At 37.3% G+C, this 15189-nt stretch overlaps 1 long non-coding RNA gene across 2 annotated transcripts in view; it reads left to right on the top strand.

The window, feature by feature from the left end:
• LOC138835706 (uncharacterized) overlaps window positions 1–15189 on the top strand; it is a 49672-nt gene that overhangs the window by 8115 nt on the left and 26368 nt on the right. The window contains exons 3-4 of one of the 2 annotated variants that reach the window (XR_011374705.1): window positions 2962–3078; window positions 7403–8726. This is a non-coding gene — a long non-coding RNA (uncharacterized lncRNA). Of the gene's footprint in view, window positions 1–2961; window positions 3079–7402; window positions 8727–15189 lie in introns of those variants that run through there. The other variant, XR_011374706.1, reaches the window with a different exon arrangement.

A 15189-nucleotide genomic window follows, 5' to 3' on the forward strand; every position in this document is an offset into this window, starting at 1 on the left:
CATTGTTCAAAGTATAATAAGCCAAAAGCTATCTCAGGAAGAATCTGTAAATAGCCAAAAGTTGAAGCCAGGACAAATGTGCCAGCCCCTTCAGAGCAATAGATGATGGGTAGAAGTACTGTATCTCCCTTTGTAACTGAGTACTAATTACTTATTAATGTGTTGAGTACATTGATTAATTGTATTTTTCTTGGAAATAGCTCTTTTAAAGCATGGCCTGGATTTTTTCAGAAAGAACAAACAAAGTTAATTAAATTAGTGACACTTTGGGTCTCTCAGAGAAAACAAGATTTAATTCAGCAGATATGGAGAATTATCCTAACGCATTTAGTTAAATGGCAGTCTTCATGAATTGTAAGGCAGTGTGCAAAGATAAAATTCAAAGTAGAATCACAATTTTCACCACAATTCAAAAAAATGTTCCAGCCCCACTTGCTAATCACATGTTTGTTTGCGAATAGTAAAGCTAGCTCATCAAAAATGTATAGCCAGCTTTCAATGCCTTGGATTATACAGTTCATACTACACTGAAGATAGATATATACCAGCACTAGGACATCCCCCCCCCAACCCCCACACAATGCCACAATTTTATAGCGTGGTGTTGCATTGATTAGTAGAGGATTCATTGAAGAATTTAAGGAATCAAAGTTAAAGAGTACTTGGACATCATGGTATATACTTTAAATATATGTGATAAAACCTGAGAACAATAATAAAAATATGTGTAACAGAATGAATCATCTTCAAAGCTCCCTGGAAAAGTTAGCATTCATCATGAGATGCAGGATCTCTAGAACATTCTGCAGAGCGATAGGGCTACAACAAGGAGCTTTACCAGAAAAAATACTGCAACAGGGTTGGAAGGAAATTCTGGAATAACTGAACCTCTCCTCAAGAAACAAAGCACTGGGAAGGTGGCTCAACGGTAGAGCGCTTGCTTTGCATGCATGAGACCCTGGGTTTGATTCCTCAGCACCACATAAGTGGCACTGTAGCTCAGGTGGTAGAGCGCTAGCCTTGAGCTGAAGAGCTGAGGGACAGTACTCAGGCCCAGAGTTCAGGCCCCACAACCAACCAAAAAAAAAAAAAAAAGGAAAGAAAAGAAACAAAGCATTGTCTTCATAGAGCTCCCTACATCTCCCAAAGCCATCAAGGATGAACAGCGCCATCCCAGGCAAGGGTGACTGCAGAGTACATCAGTCTAGTGTGCAGATGGTTTCTTAAGATGTACTCTGATCTTCCTGTCTCGACCCAAACTTTACAAAAAATAGATCTAAAAAGAGGGAGGGGAGGAGTAGAAGAGGATGCAACTTTACACCTCTTACCTCCTGTAATTAAAAGTGACTAGAATGCTGTGGAACCTAGGGTACCACTGAAGAAATGAAATGAGAGATTTATGATAGCATTGTTTGGTCACTATCATTAGAAGAAACAAAATAGTTTCAAGTTTATAATACCCTTCATTTTAAATACTCCTGAGCCAATAATCCTATTCTCAGAAGAGATGGTCAGAACAGAAATTGTAGTAGAATACTACTTATTATCTAAATGTTTTAATGGATTATTCCTAGTGTTTGGTCTTCTGTTTGTAGAATAGTCGTTGAACTAGCTGTTAAGGATCTAGGAGTAACACTAGTCTTTTTAGGAAAAATACATTAATTTCCTATTAGTAGACAGACATTTCATTACTTGTTAGCCATATAAGTATGAAAAGAAGTTAGATGTTTTTAAAGTCAGTAGTTATACATCTACAAGAGACTTCAGGGTTGTTGGAAGCGTGATGGCTCCCAAAAGAAGCAACTAAACTCGGGAACTCATTAAAAACTTTCCACAAAGTATGACATTTAAGAGTTCTTGATAGAGGAACAACATAAAACTACGAAAGCCACGTGAGGCTATAATAATGTTGCTCAGATAAGTTTATAAGGTTGTTTTTGTGACTGGCAAATAGATAAGAGCAGGACAGGAAAGCCCTATAAAGAAGTGCGGAGAGAGAACTGTGGCAGCAAGACTCACTGAGTGGCCTATGGAGGTCTCAGAGAGATGGGGTAGAGAACCCCTGCTTCTCTTTCCTGGGGGAAATCAGAATGTGACCATGACCGTTTTGCCTGGGTCTTCCCTGTTGGTATTAATATATTTATTTTAAGGGTCTATTAAAATTCATACAGCCAGGCACTGGTGCCTCACACCTGTAATCCTAGCTACTAGCTACTCAGAAGGCTAAGACCTGAGCATCTCAGTTTGAAACCAGCCTTGGCAGGAAAGTCTCCCATAAACTACTAAAGAAAGCTAGAAGTAAAGTACTAGCTATGAGCAAAAGACAATCAAGGATAGTGTCCAGGCACTGAGTTGAAGCCCTGGGATCAGCATTAAAAAAATCACATTTGTATTCTAAAAGCAAGGCCTGTCTTAAGATCTTACAATTTGAAACAATATGTACAAAGGTATAGACAGGCATACAAATTAAGGTAAGGGCTTGTAGAGCTCCTACCAGTAGCCTCAAAATAAGTAAATGACACATATCTAAGTGTGTAGAAATTTTCTTTAGCCCTATAGCTTCTGAAATTTGGATATATCTACTTTATGTCCTTAGCACTTCTAATTTTGGCCAGCATAGTTAATAATTAGCAGTTAATTGGGTATTTTGAAGAAAGTCTCCCTGGTGTTTGTTTTTTAATCCTGAAACTAAAAGGTTGGACTAAACTACTTATGATTCCTTCCAAAGCCATCTAAAATTTATCACTGTTTGAGGTTACTCTAATCAGGACTAGTGACACCATAGTCACAGAGTTTAAGTACAATATGATGAAATTTACTTTTTTAACTATTTGATATATGTCTATTAGGAGGGTTGCTAAAATAAACTATAGGACTCCTAGTTAATTTTAGAAAAAGAATGAAATGTTTTTAGTCTGGTTTGTTTTTGCTTGATATATTTTATTTATTTTGTCAACACAGGTTCTTCCTCTGTAGTTCAGTTGGCCTCAAACTCAAGATCTTCCTGCTCAGAGAGTATAGGTGTGTACCACCATACTTAACAGGATTCAAGAATATTGGAGGAGGCTGCAATGCTTGGTAAGAAATGTATGCATTATCCTGCCTATGTAATTGTAACCCCTCGGTACAGTATGTTCTCAAATAAAATAAAATAAAATTTAAAAAAATTAAAGAAAAATATAAAAAAAGAAAAAAGAATATTCCTTTTTATATTTGAATTTGCAAGATATCCAAGTGCTATGCTTAAAATAGTTCCTTCTCCAATTGAAATTCAAGGTAAATTTCATTTCCCCAACTTTTCTCCTAAGTCTGACATTCTCACTTCGATGTAAGCTTTTAATTATAGAAGACAGGCTGTATACAAGATTAAACACTAGCATGAATCATAGATCCTGCCCTCAGATCTTGAGTCAAATACAGCCAAATATAGATAATTATTTTACAAGATGAAAGTGATAAATTCATGAAAAATGTCCTAGGAGCATTCTACAGTCAGAGGAGGGGAACTGCTTCCAGCAAGAAAAGCCTTGTAGCAGTAAGATAAAGACGCTGCAGGAAAGGCATTGCTAGCACCGTCTCTAGCTTAGGAAAGGCATGGAAAAGTCAGAGACCAAAAACTATGTATTTAGATGACTGTATATTGGGTGGGTAGAGGAAAATAAGTTAAAAAGACAGGGAGGCAAGGTGTGGTTTCTCAAAGGATCCAAAGCTGTAAGACTAAGGAGTTTGACTTGATCCTTTTTGGACCCATGATCTTGCTGCATACCAGTAGCAACAGAGAAAATATGAAGAATCAGCCCAAGCAAATCACTTTCAAGAAAAATTGGGGCCATGTTGTCTTTAATACATACCTCAAGGAAATGCTGATAAAGTAGGAAACTGAAAACTCACAGTTTAGGTATGAAAAGATTCAAATCCTCACTCCCTTTATGATGTTATTGCCTGCTTCTGAAACCCATTTTCCTTCTTTAAGGGACTGACTAAAAGTTTTTCTTTTCTTGTTCTTGTTCTATTGTTCCAATGCTGGGGCTTGAATTCAGGGCCACATGTTCTTGCTTGGCTTTTTCACTAAGGACTATCACTAAGGTGCTATCACTTGAGCCACACTTCCACTTCTGGCTTTTTGCTGGTTTGTTAGAAATAAAATTCTCACAGACTTGTCTTTCTGGCTAGTTTCTTTTTGGAACCATGATCATCAGATCTCAGCCTCTTGAGTAGCTAGGATTATAGGTATGAGCCACAAAACCAGGCTCTATTTATTTATTATTTCATTAGTAAGTTTTTGGAAGGAACTCAGTAAATATTAATTACTACATGATTTGTCTATTAACCTCAAGATAAAAGTGATCTCAGTAAACAGAAAAATTCAAAATTATTTACTTTTTCCCTTATAAGAAGATATTTTTAAAAATATGGAACAGCATCCTAAACTGAAAACAGAACAAAATTAGAAGGAAGGTGAAACTAATATTCATAATATTTGGCCCAAATGCTTGCCCTTAAATGACTTCCCCAATATCAACAAAAACTAGATCTTCCTAACTGCAAAATCACAAAGTTAAACCAGTTTTCCTGGGAAGAGCATGGGTGTCAATTTATAATTGTCCATGACTTGTCTATATTATGTGGAAGTTATAGCCTAGAAGGTGATCAAGGAAGTCCTTCCCCGAGCCGGATACTTAATGAACTTAACAGAATACTTGGAGTCTAGAATACTTGAAAACTAGAGTTGAATGGCCATAGATCTTTGTCTTTCTTGGAAAGAAAGGCTCACCTGATAACTCCATGTTTCTGATTTCCCCACTATAATTCTGCCTCAGTTGTCTTGTTTATATAAACAAATAGTTCAAAACTGTTGATGAAAAATTCATTCTGAGAGCATCACTCAAAGGAACATTTATCCAAACTGTTATATGTCCTGTCAAAGTCTGAAACAGTCACAATGGCCAAATGTATGTGTTTACAGGCACTAGTTCTCTGTTTGGACATTTTTCTTTTGAAAATAAATTATTGTCCATACTCATCTTTATTCATAGATGTTTTCCCCTCAACCTCATTCCTTGTCCTTTGTATTAAGTACTAGGAGTTTTTATTTTTATTTTTGCCAGTCCTGGGGTTTGAACTCTGGGCCTGGGCACTATCTCTGAGCTTTTTTTGCTCAAGACGAGTACTCTACCACTTGAGCCACAGTACCACTTCCAGTTTTTTGAGTAGTTTACTGGATATAAGAGTCTCACAAACTTTCCTGCCTGAGATGGCTTTGAACCATGATCCTCAGATCTCAGCCTCCTGAGAAGTTAAGATTATAGACATGAGCCACCAGTACCTACCTTAAGCTAATTTTTTGGCTGAAGGTAAAGTATCTGTTTCCCCTTTCTTTTCCCATTAGACCTGAGCTTTATTTTTAAGCTTATTCCTATACACTACACTATACTATGAGCTGTGTCTTCGGTTTATTTTCAGATTTTGCATTTGGGGTCAGTAAACTTTGTGCATGCACAGTTGTTAACACAGTAGGATTCCTGCAGACTTTACATTTATGTCATTTTATCCATCCCAGATCAGTGCTTAAGTGGTTTGCTTTGACAACATTTTTGGCAGTGTTCCATTCTTTATTTTTATTGTTTGACTCATGTCTGTGAGACTCTCAAATTTATTTCCAATTAGGTAAAGGTGACTTTCCCTTTCACTAAGCTAAATCTTTTAGACTTATGCATCTAGTTGAGGCCAATCCCAACTTGTCACTCAACTATTAAAACATCTTCAGTCTTAAAAATACCTACTGGAAAAACAACCTGCTAGAAAATTGAGTGTAGCATGAAGGGAAAACAGGATGGCAAGCTCTTCACACAATTATTGTTATCAGAGAATTTAATATAGAATTTAAAAGCCTGATCGAAGATGGGTGCCGGTGGCTCACACCTGTAATCCTAGCTACTCAGGAGTCTGAGACATGAGGATCACAATTCAAAGCCAGACCATGCAGGAAAGTCCATGAGACTCTTATCTCCAATTAACCACCAAAAAACCCAAAGAGGCACTGAGGCTCAAAGTGGTAGAACACTAGCCTTGAGCCCAAAAGCTCAGGGGCAGTGCCCAGGCCTCGAGTTCAAGCCCTTAGAACCACAAACAAAACAAAAGGCCTGCTTGCACACCAAAAGACATTTTGAATTTCAAGTAAATTGGAGGAATGAAGGACGCTAAGTCACAGAGCCTAAACTTTAGATATGTCATATCCAGGACAAAAACAGCTCAGGTTCAAATTGTGGGAACAATTAAAAGACCAGGTGGCTTTAGAACTTAGCTCTCCTTTGTGTGGTTAGCCTCCATGTACAAGAGGACATTTTGTCATCCAGGGGAGACTGAGATGAGAACTGACCATTGTTTCCCTCCATCCATTTCTTACTTAAGCTTTAATCCACCATAGAAATTGCTGACATTGATCACAGTAGGGATAGAAAATAGACACGTGACTCGAGCCTGTAATCCCAGCTGCCTGGATGCAGAGACCAGTCAGGAGGACCATTTTTCTTTGCTATCCCTGGTAAAAAGTTAGACCCTCATCTCAACAAATAAATGTGGGTCATACTGTAATTGAAAAATTGCGATCATTCCAGCTACACAAGAGGGTTGTGGTCTGAGCTAGTCCAGGGAAATATGAAAGACTATCCAAAAAGTAACTGAAAAAAAAGGCTTGGGAACATGGCTCAAGTGGAAGAACACCTGCTTAGCAAGTGTGAGGCACTGAGTTCAAACCCCTTCACTGCCACAAAGGAAGAAAAAATTGAAGTAGGAGAGAAAGTGATCAGAGTGCGCTTCACCTTCCTACATCTTTTGGTGGCTTTTGAAAAGGGAGAATTTCTTGCCTACATTGGGAAACATCAAAGTTGACTGTGATTAATCTTGGAGGTAGAAGGAGCTAGGTCAAGGGCTACAAATTTGGAAGAAGTAGCACTCAATATTGCAGAGTAATTTGATCTTTTTATCCTCCTCCTCCTCCTCCTCCTCCTCCCCCTCCCCCTCCTCCCCCTCCCCCTCCTCCCCCTCCCCCTCCTCCCTCCTCCTCCTCCTCCTCCTCCTCCTCCTCCTCCCCCTCCTCCTCCTCCTCCTCCTCCTCCTCCTCCTCCTCCTCCTCCTCCTCCCCCTCCTCCTCCTCCCCCTCCTCCTCCTCCTCCTCCTCCTCCTCCTCCTCCCCCTCCTCCTCCCCCTCCCCCTCCTCCTCCCCCTCCCCCTCCTCCTCCTCCTCCCCCTCCCCCTCCTCCTCCTCCTCCCCCTCCCCCTCCTCCTCCTCCCCCTCCCCCTCCTCCTCCCCCTCCTCCCCCTCCTCCCCCTCCTCCTCCTCCTCCCCCTCCTCCTCCTCCTCCCCCTCCTCCTCCTCCTCCTCCTCCTCTTCTTTTGTCAGTCATGGAGCTTGAAATCCTGAACTCTTTTGCTACCACTTCAAGCCACAGCACCACAGCACCACTTCCGGTTTTCTGGTGGTTACTTGGAGATAAAAGCATCACCGGAAGTTTCCTGCCCTAGTTGGCTTTGAACTGTGATCCTCAGATTTCAGCCTCTTGAGTATCTGGGATTACAGGCTAGAGCCACCAGCACCCAAATTTTGGGCTCATTTTTTTTAAGAAAGCACATATGAGTCATTTTATAAAATTTAATTTCTGCCACTTATGAAAAATATTCTGGAAATAATGACTATAATTTTAACTTAAAACACTGGATATAGATTTAACTTATAACATCAGTAGAATGGACTTGTATTTTCTTAACTTTCTGGTAGGAAAGAATAAGTTCTACCCAAATGAAATGATGGATTTTTTTAAGTTTAAAAGCCACAGTACTTAACGCTAGGAAACAGAGAATCTAAATTATTATTTCTTGGAATTTTTCATTCCAGTGACCCACAAACAGTTGCCCTTCCTGAGAAAACATTGCACCCACACAGAACATATAATTTGCTTTCAGCTTTTCAAAGAACTTCTGCATATATCCCTCAGTTGAATAACCTTTTAACATATTATCATTTTACAAATGAGGCAACTGAAATATGCAAAAATTAAGGGATATCCACAATATATTTACCTTGAAGGAACAGAGCCATAACAAAATTAACAAACTCTGCCACAGCGCCCTCCATTTGCTTTCAAAGCTCTCTCGGTTGTTCATTGTCCTCTTCTGTGATGCTGTGGACCCTCTCCAAGTTTACACAACATGCAGGAAGAAGGTGGGGAGGCAGTTAGGATGTCATCCCTCCTCAGATGCCTGCTCCATGGCCTGTTTCCCCAGTACACAGAATCTACCACAGGAAAGTAAAGAATATTGGCATTTAAACAGTGAGTTACTGTGCATAAGAGCACAACTATTTCGTCAAGGTCATGCACCTGCACTTACAAGTAGAATCAAAGGCTTACATGATACAGCTCATCTTTGCACCCTCCAGTGCCTACCCAAAGAAAACTGAGAACATACTATTAGCCTTAAAATTCTTGGATTCCAGAGGCAGAGTTAAAGGGAACAGATGACCTCCTCTCAATTGTGTGCTTTTATCACAGAAATTTGTGTGGTCTTTTCAAGGAAATATGGATTATTGTTTTTCCTGTAAACAGCCATGAAGTAAGTCATTGTCAACCTTTGTAACAGGCAAAGGGAATAGTCTGGAATTTTATTGTTTTATATGATTAGTTATCTTTATATATATATATATATATATATATATATATATATATATATATATAAAATGTATGTATTACTTATCACTCTTTTACTCCAACTGAAGTTCTCTAATATACATGTACAAATATAAGTATTGTAAATATATATTAACTATATATTCCACATTCTATTCCATTTCCTCTGCATGTCATATCATGCTATGCATATGGATAGTTCTTGAAAATATCACATCAACCAAAAGGGAAATGAGTGAAAACTTCTACAAACCTATCAATAGTAAATAGTAGATGCATTTTTCTTTCAGAGAAATAAATCAAGTTTCCAAACTCAATCCTGGAGATGTTCCCTAATGGGTTGGCAGTCAACAACTTGCAACTCAAAACAAAAAAAAAAACTTTAAAAAGATGAAACGTCACTACCTTTATTGTTACAAAAGTCTTCAGAATAATGTTTTCACCAAAAATTCAGGAACAAAAAAAATGACATTTCTCTACCATTTATAGTTCTTAAATATGATTCCCAAACAAAAAGTGGATCAACAAATAGAAAAAAGAAAAACTAATAGATGGCTCATAGGTGGATGGGAGGAATTAGCAAATCACTCTTTTCAGAGAGTTTGAATTTCGGGCTTGAATGCCTTCTTTCTCTGAAACAAAGATGGAGAGTTTGGGAAGAGGCCAGGTTAAAATGAGATAGATGGGCAGGAAAAGCCCAAAAGAGGTTCTAACACAACTTAATGTCAGTGCTTTCTCCACTGTGGGAGTCTCTAGGGTGCATTAATGTCCTTGTGTTTCTGGGTAGGAGATGAAGAGAGAAGAAAGAGATGCTTACCGATGGGGATTTTCTTCATAAAGGATAATGTACATCACTTTAAAAACCATTTATCTTTTTAAAATCACTCTCCCCATTTCCTTCCAACCCCACCCCTTCCTTCAGTTTCATAGGATATGCATTGAATGTTGTGACTGCATTCTCACCTTTTCCTCTCTTCATCTCTCTCCCTTCTTCCCTTGATATCCCTGAAACAATTCAAGTACCAGCTTACTGGTGTTATTTTGTTAGACTGTGAGTTAATAGTTCTGAGGAGTTACAATTTGAACTCTTACCTTGCATATACCGTATTCTGGCCAATATTTTTGTGTACACGTGTATATGGCCTTGAATATGTTTACTTATATATTTATGAACCAGATATAACTTTCATATGTGAGAGAAAACGTGCTCTTTGTCTCCTTGGACTGGACTTACTACATATAACATAATTTTGCCAAATTCCATCCATTTCTTTGCCAATAATATACTATTTTGATATAATTTTTCCATTGTGTATATATACCACATCATCTTGACTCATTTTCCCCTGGAAAGGCATCTGGGCTATTTCCATATCTTGGCTGAAACATTTCCATATCTTGATGAAACATTTAATGAGCAATCTCAGATTAGACATTTTAAATCTCAGATTAACATTAAAGCCTCTGAGGGTTAAAAAGCCAACCCAGAAAACTTGCCATTAGTCATTCCATTGCAATGAAATAAAATTTTCTTCTCCATTACTTCCTTTTGTTTGTTCTGTCTATTCCTATGAAAGTTCAGAGTTTGATTCTTTTTTAAAGAATAGGGCAGAGGCATAGAAATGGAAGGACAAAGGATGAAAAAAATGCAGCAATTGTACTCACTGGATACTACATTGAAAATGAAATATACAACTTGTGGATGGGGGAAAATAGGGGAGAGCTAAGGAGGGAAAAACTGGGAGAGAACAAAGGAAGAGATGGTCCAGAAAGAAATGTAGTCTTTACCTGACTTATGTGACTATAATCCCTGTGATACCACATTTATAATAACAATTTTTTAAAAATACAAAAAAGAATAAGCAGTCTTTGTCAACAAAGGAAGGGGAATTTTTGTGTTATAAATTCAATGCTGTGAAGCATATGAATCCCAAATGCCTCACTAGAAGATTCACAGCCTCAATTTGATGTCATCCATTAAGGACAAGCACTGAGATATTTGCTTTAAACCTTGGTGGTACTGGATTGGAGGGCTGACAGAGTAGAAGTATAGCACTGAAAAGAGAAAGAGGGAAGAAGGCAAAAGAAAGAGAGCAACTTCTGTCTATTCATCTGGGCAACAGTATAGTGTGGTGGTTAGTGTCAAATTCTCTGGAAATCATATATCCAAGTTTGAATCTGCCATTTTGTTGAATGAGGAAAAATTACCATTCTGACTTTAAATAACTATTTTAAGAATTAAAATCGTTGATCCACATAATTTATTTTGAACAGTGCCTCACAGGTAGTAGTTATTTTACAAATGGTAGCCATTCTTTTTTTTTTTTTTTTTTTTTGTCGGTCATGGGGCTTGAACTCTGGGCCTGGGCCCTGTCCCTCAACTCTTCAGCTCAAGGCGAGTGCTCTACCACTTGAGCTACAGCACCACTTCCAATGGTAACCATTCTTATGTGAGTCAACCTCTATTAAATTGGAGGGTGTGTTGATGGAAGACATATACTTTACCCCTTTACCCCATTTTGAACTGTATATGCATGTTAAATCATATAACAAAAACTTCAGATAGAAGTTTGGCTTCCAAAATCCATATATAGCACAGTAATGTCTTTGGTTTCCCACTAATGGAGACCAGTGCTATCTCTACAAGTTGTAGGATTATTTTTGAGGAAACAGCTCAAACTTCTTGCTTGTTTTTAAGCCTATGTAATTTATTTCATGACCTAGAATCACTAATAGAATTACTTGTTTTTCTACTTTTAGTCTTAAGTCTGAGCTCCTTCTTTTTAAGTCCAAGTGTCCCAAAAGCAATGGCTCCCATCAAACTATTTTTTCTGTTAAAAAATTGAAAAGGCAGGATGTAACATTGTTGATACAATACATGATAACCAAAATTGCTTATTGTTGTTACTTCCTGAGGTAAGATCATGGGCAAGTTTGGGGTGCTTTTTGTACTCTTGCATATTTTACAAAGTCCTTTTCTTGATTAGGTTACTTTTATAAACAATTGAAACATTGTTGAAAATGTGTGTTTCTCTCAAGTGCTATTTGAAATGAAGAAAAAATATCCAGAGTAAATAATAAATGGAGAAACCAAACTAAAAAGAGGGGATCTGTTTTCCCTTGGAACATATTTTGCAGATTACTAATGTCAGTGATTTTACTGCAAACCTACAATTCAATGGTAAAAGTAAATAATACCAACATTACCTGAATAACCTGGCTAATGAAACCAGAATACATGGTATTTTTCTCTCCTTAATACAATTTAGTCTATTTCACACAGACTATGTGTATCGAAAATTCCACAGATAATTATTCAACATTGGACCTACTGGTACTGAGGATTCCAGATTTTTTTTAGAAGAATGATGAATGGACCCTGAAATTAGTCTAGCCCTAAATGTTTCTGAACATCAAAATCATTCCTGTTTGTGTTTGCAGAGTAACTATATTGGTGAAGTTTTATCCTTGGCTATTCACAATGGGTTAAAATAATGAAGCTATGCTGGAGATTTAAAGTAATCCTATAGAGGATCCTTGATGTGTATGTGACTGTTTTGATGTGGTTTGTTTTCAATATTGTTGTGTTTTCTTTCTTTCTTTCTTTCTTTTTTTAGTAATAGATTGTTTTCTCCTTTTCAGAATGAGTGCTCTGAAACTTAACTGTATGTGGATGGTATATCCATATTCTTTTGACTCTGTTGGTTAAATTAGTAAAGTCTATTGAATGAGAAAACGTAACACTAAAACTATTGTTATTTTAAATTATTAAACTCTAATGGTTGCAATTCTCGAACATAGTTTTTACATTTTCTCCCTAATCTTAAACCCAAAGAATTTGATGCAAAAGATATTTCTTATTATGATAGCTATTTTGGAACTATAATTATAAGTTAAAAGTTTTACATTAATATCAGTTATACTGATTACTTAGTGAAACTGTGTAAGAGAATTGGGAAAAGCAACTTTTTACAATATTTGAAATCTTATTTATATTATTCCAACTATGGAAGCCATAAATGAAACATTGTTAAAAATTAGTTTATTTTCCTGTGTATGACCTGAAGATGTTTCTGGAAAACATACTGCAATGTGGACTGATTGCCAGGAGAAGAAGAATATAATATTAATGTAGGATTTATTATACAAGAATAAATAAACCTCAACTGGAAACAAATAAAAGCCTAATTTGATTATTTTAAAGAGACATCTTATAAATACATTGAGCTCTCTGGCTTATTAAACCATAAAGAAATTGATGCAGTAGGTCTGGCAAGAACTGTACAGAAGGAGATAATAGTCAGATGTTGTTTTTGAGAGTAAATATGAAATGGCTTATTGCTACACTGAGCCAAAAAATAATGGAATTATGTAATCAGAATTTTAGATCACAAGGGGACCTAAAAGAACAGTTAGCTGAACCATGGAAAAGAAGGTTCAGGAAGATTGACTTTTTTCAAGGTCAGATTCATGTGAGTCAGAGTTGCCATTGAGAAATAGATGCTCCAGGGTGTTTGTTGAAAGAAGATTTTATTCAGACCATCGCAATATATACAAGGATCATTGCAATGAGGTCTTGAAGTGGGAATTTATAGCAGGAAGCAGAGCCAAGGGTTCAGTGGATGGAAACTTTATAGGTAACAGGATTCTGCCTGAACCATCATAACAGGATAGCCAATAGACCAGGGCAATCTGGTCAGACATCAAACATGGGTTGCTTTTTTCTTTCTTTTTTTTTTTCCTCTAACTGGCTTAGCATGATTCTTTTGCAAAAACTGGATTGTAAAGTATGCAGATGAGACTAGTAGAAGATTTGAAAGCTGATTTTGGAACTTCGAGTTACAATGACAAAACTAATTTTCTCCATTTTTGGTGTTGGCAAAATTGGTTAATCACTTGTAGAAAACTAAAGCTAGATCCTTATATATCACTCTGCACCAGAATCAACTCCAAATGGATCAAAGACCTCAGAGTCAAAGCAGACCCTGAAAATATTACAGGAAGGAATAGGAGAAACCCTAGGTCTCCATGGCACAGGTCGAAATTTTCTTAATAGAGATCCATAAACACAGCAAATCAAAGAAAGGTTGGACAAATGAGATTGCATGAAGTTGCAGAGCTTCTGCATGGCAAAGGATATAACTAGCAAGAGCAATAGAAAGCCCACGGATTGGGAGAAGGTCTTCACTAGCCACACAACAGACAAGAGCCTAATATACCTGGAACTCAAAAAATTAAATCCCCCAAAGACAAATTCTCAAAAAAACAACTGCCCAATAAATAAGTGTGCTAAAGACTTAAAGAGAAACTTCTCTGAAGAGAAAAGAAGGATGACCAATAGACACATGAAGAAATGCTCAACCTTGCTAGCCATAAAAGAAATGCAAATCAAAACAACACTGAGATACCACTTCTTCCCAGTTAGAATGGCTATAATCAAGAAATGAAATAACAACAGAAGGCTGGAGGAGATGTGGCCAAAATGGAACTTTATTGCATTGTTTGTGGGAGTGTAAACTTGTTCAACCACTTTGGAAATCAGTATGGAGGTTCCTCAAAAGACTCCACATAGAGCTTCCCAATAACCCATCAATCCCACTTTTGGGCATTTACCCAAATGATCACAAACAAGACCACACTAAAACTACCAGCACAACTATGTTTATTGCAGCATTATTTACCATAAGCTATGGAACCAACCCAGATGCCCCTCAGTAGATGAATGGATCAAGAAAATGTGGTATATATACACAATGGAATTCTATACCTCCATTAGAAAGAATGACATTGCCCTATTTGTTAGGAAATGGAAAGACTTGGAAAAAAATATATTAAGTGAAGTAAGCCAGGCCCAAAGAAACATCGGTTTCTTTTATTTCCCTTATTTGCAATAACTAGTACATATCTGAGACAAGCAGAAAAGATCAGATAAGATGATGATAGGTGAAATGAACCCTACGATAAGGACACAATGTTTTTTTCTTGCTTGCTATTGTTTCTAACGTATTTATAAGGTGATTGTTTTGTTGCTTTGTATGTCACTCCCCCACAGTATAACCCCTGTTTTCACTGTATTTGATGTTAGTATAATTTGGGGAGGGGAAGGGAAAAAAACCAAATTGTTTAAATAGGGATACAGGTGGACCCATTGCAACAATGAGATGTACAAAATGCTATGTTGAGAAATGAACTTTACAACTTTGGCGTGGGGGGGAGTGTAGTTGTGGAGATGGGAGGGCAGGAATGGGAGGGGAAAAACAAAGGAGGAGGCAGCAATGCTTGATAAGGAATCCTTTTTACTTTGCTCATGTAATAGTAACACCTCTGTATGGTATTTTCACAATAAAAATACCTATTAAAAATCAAACATCAAAAAAGGAAAGCACTAGTGGAATGATACTTGGACAGAAAGACTATAACAAGAGTGTTGGATATGTCCAGGTCTGGGGAGAATTTCAGCAAAGAAAATAAACAGGAGAGGGTCTTTGAGGGCAACGTCACAGTC

Source organism: Dipodomys merriami, unplaced genomic scaffold (assembly GCF_024711535.1).
Source record: "Dipodomys merriami isolate MVZ:Mamm:240054 unplaced genomic scaffold, mDipMer1.0.p SCAF_24, whole genome shotgun sequence".
Classification (NCBI taxonomy): Eukaryota; Metazoa; Chordata; class Mammalia; order Rodentia; family Heteromyidae; genus Dipodomys; species Dipodomys merriami.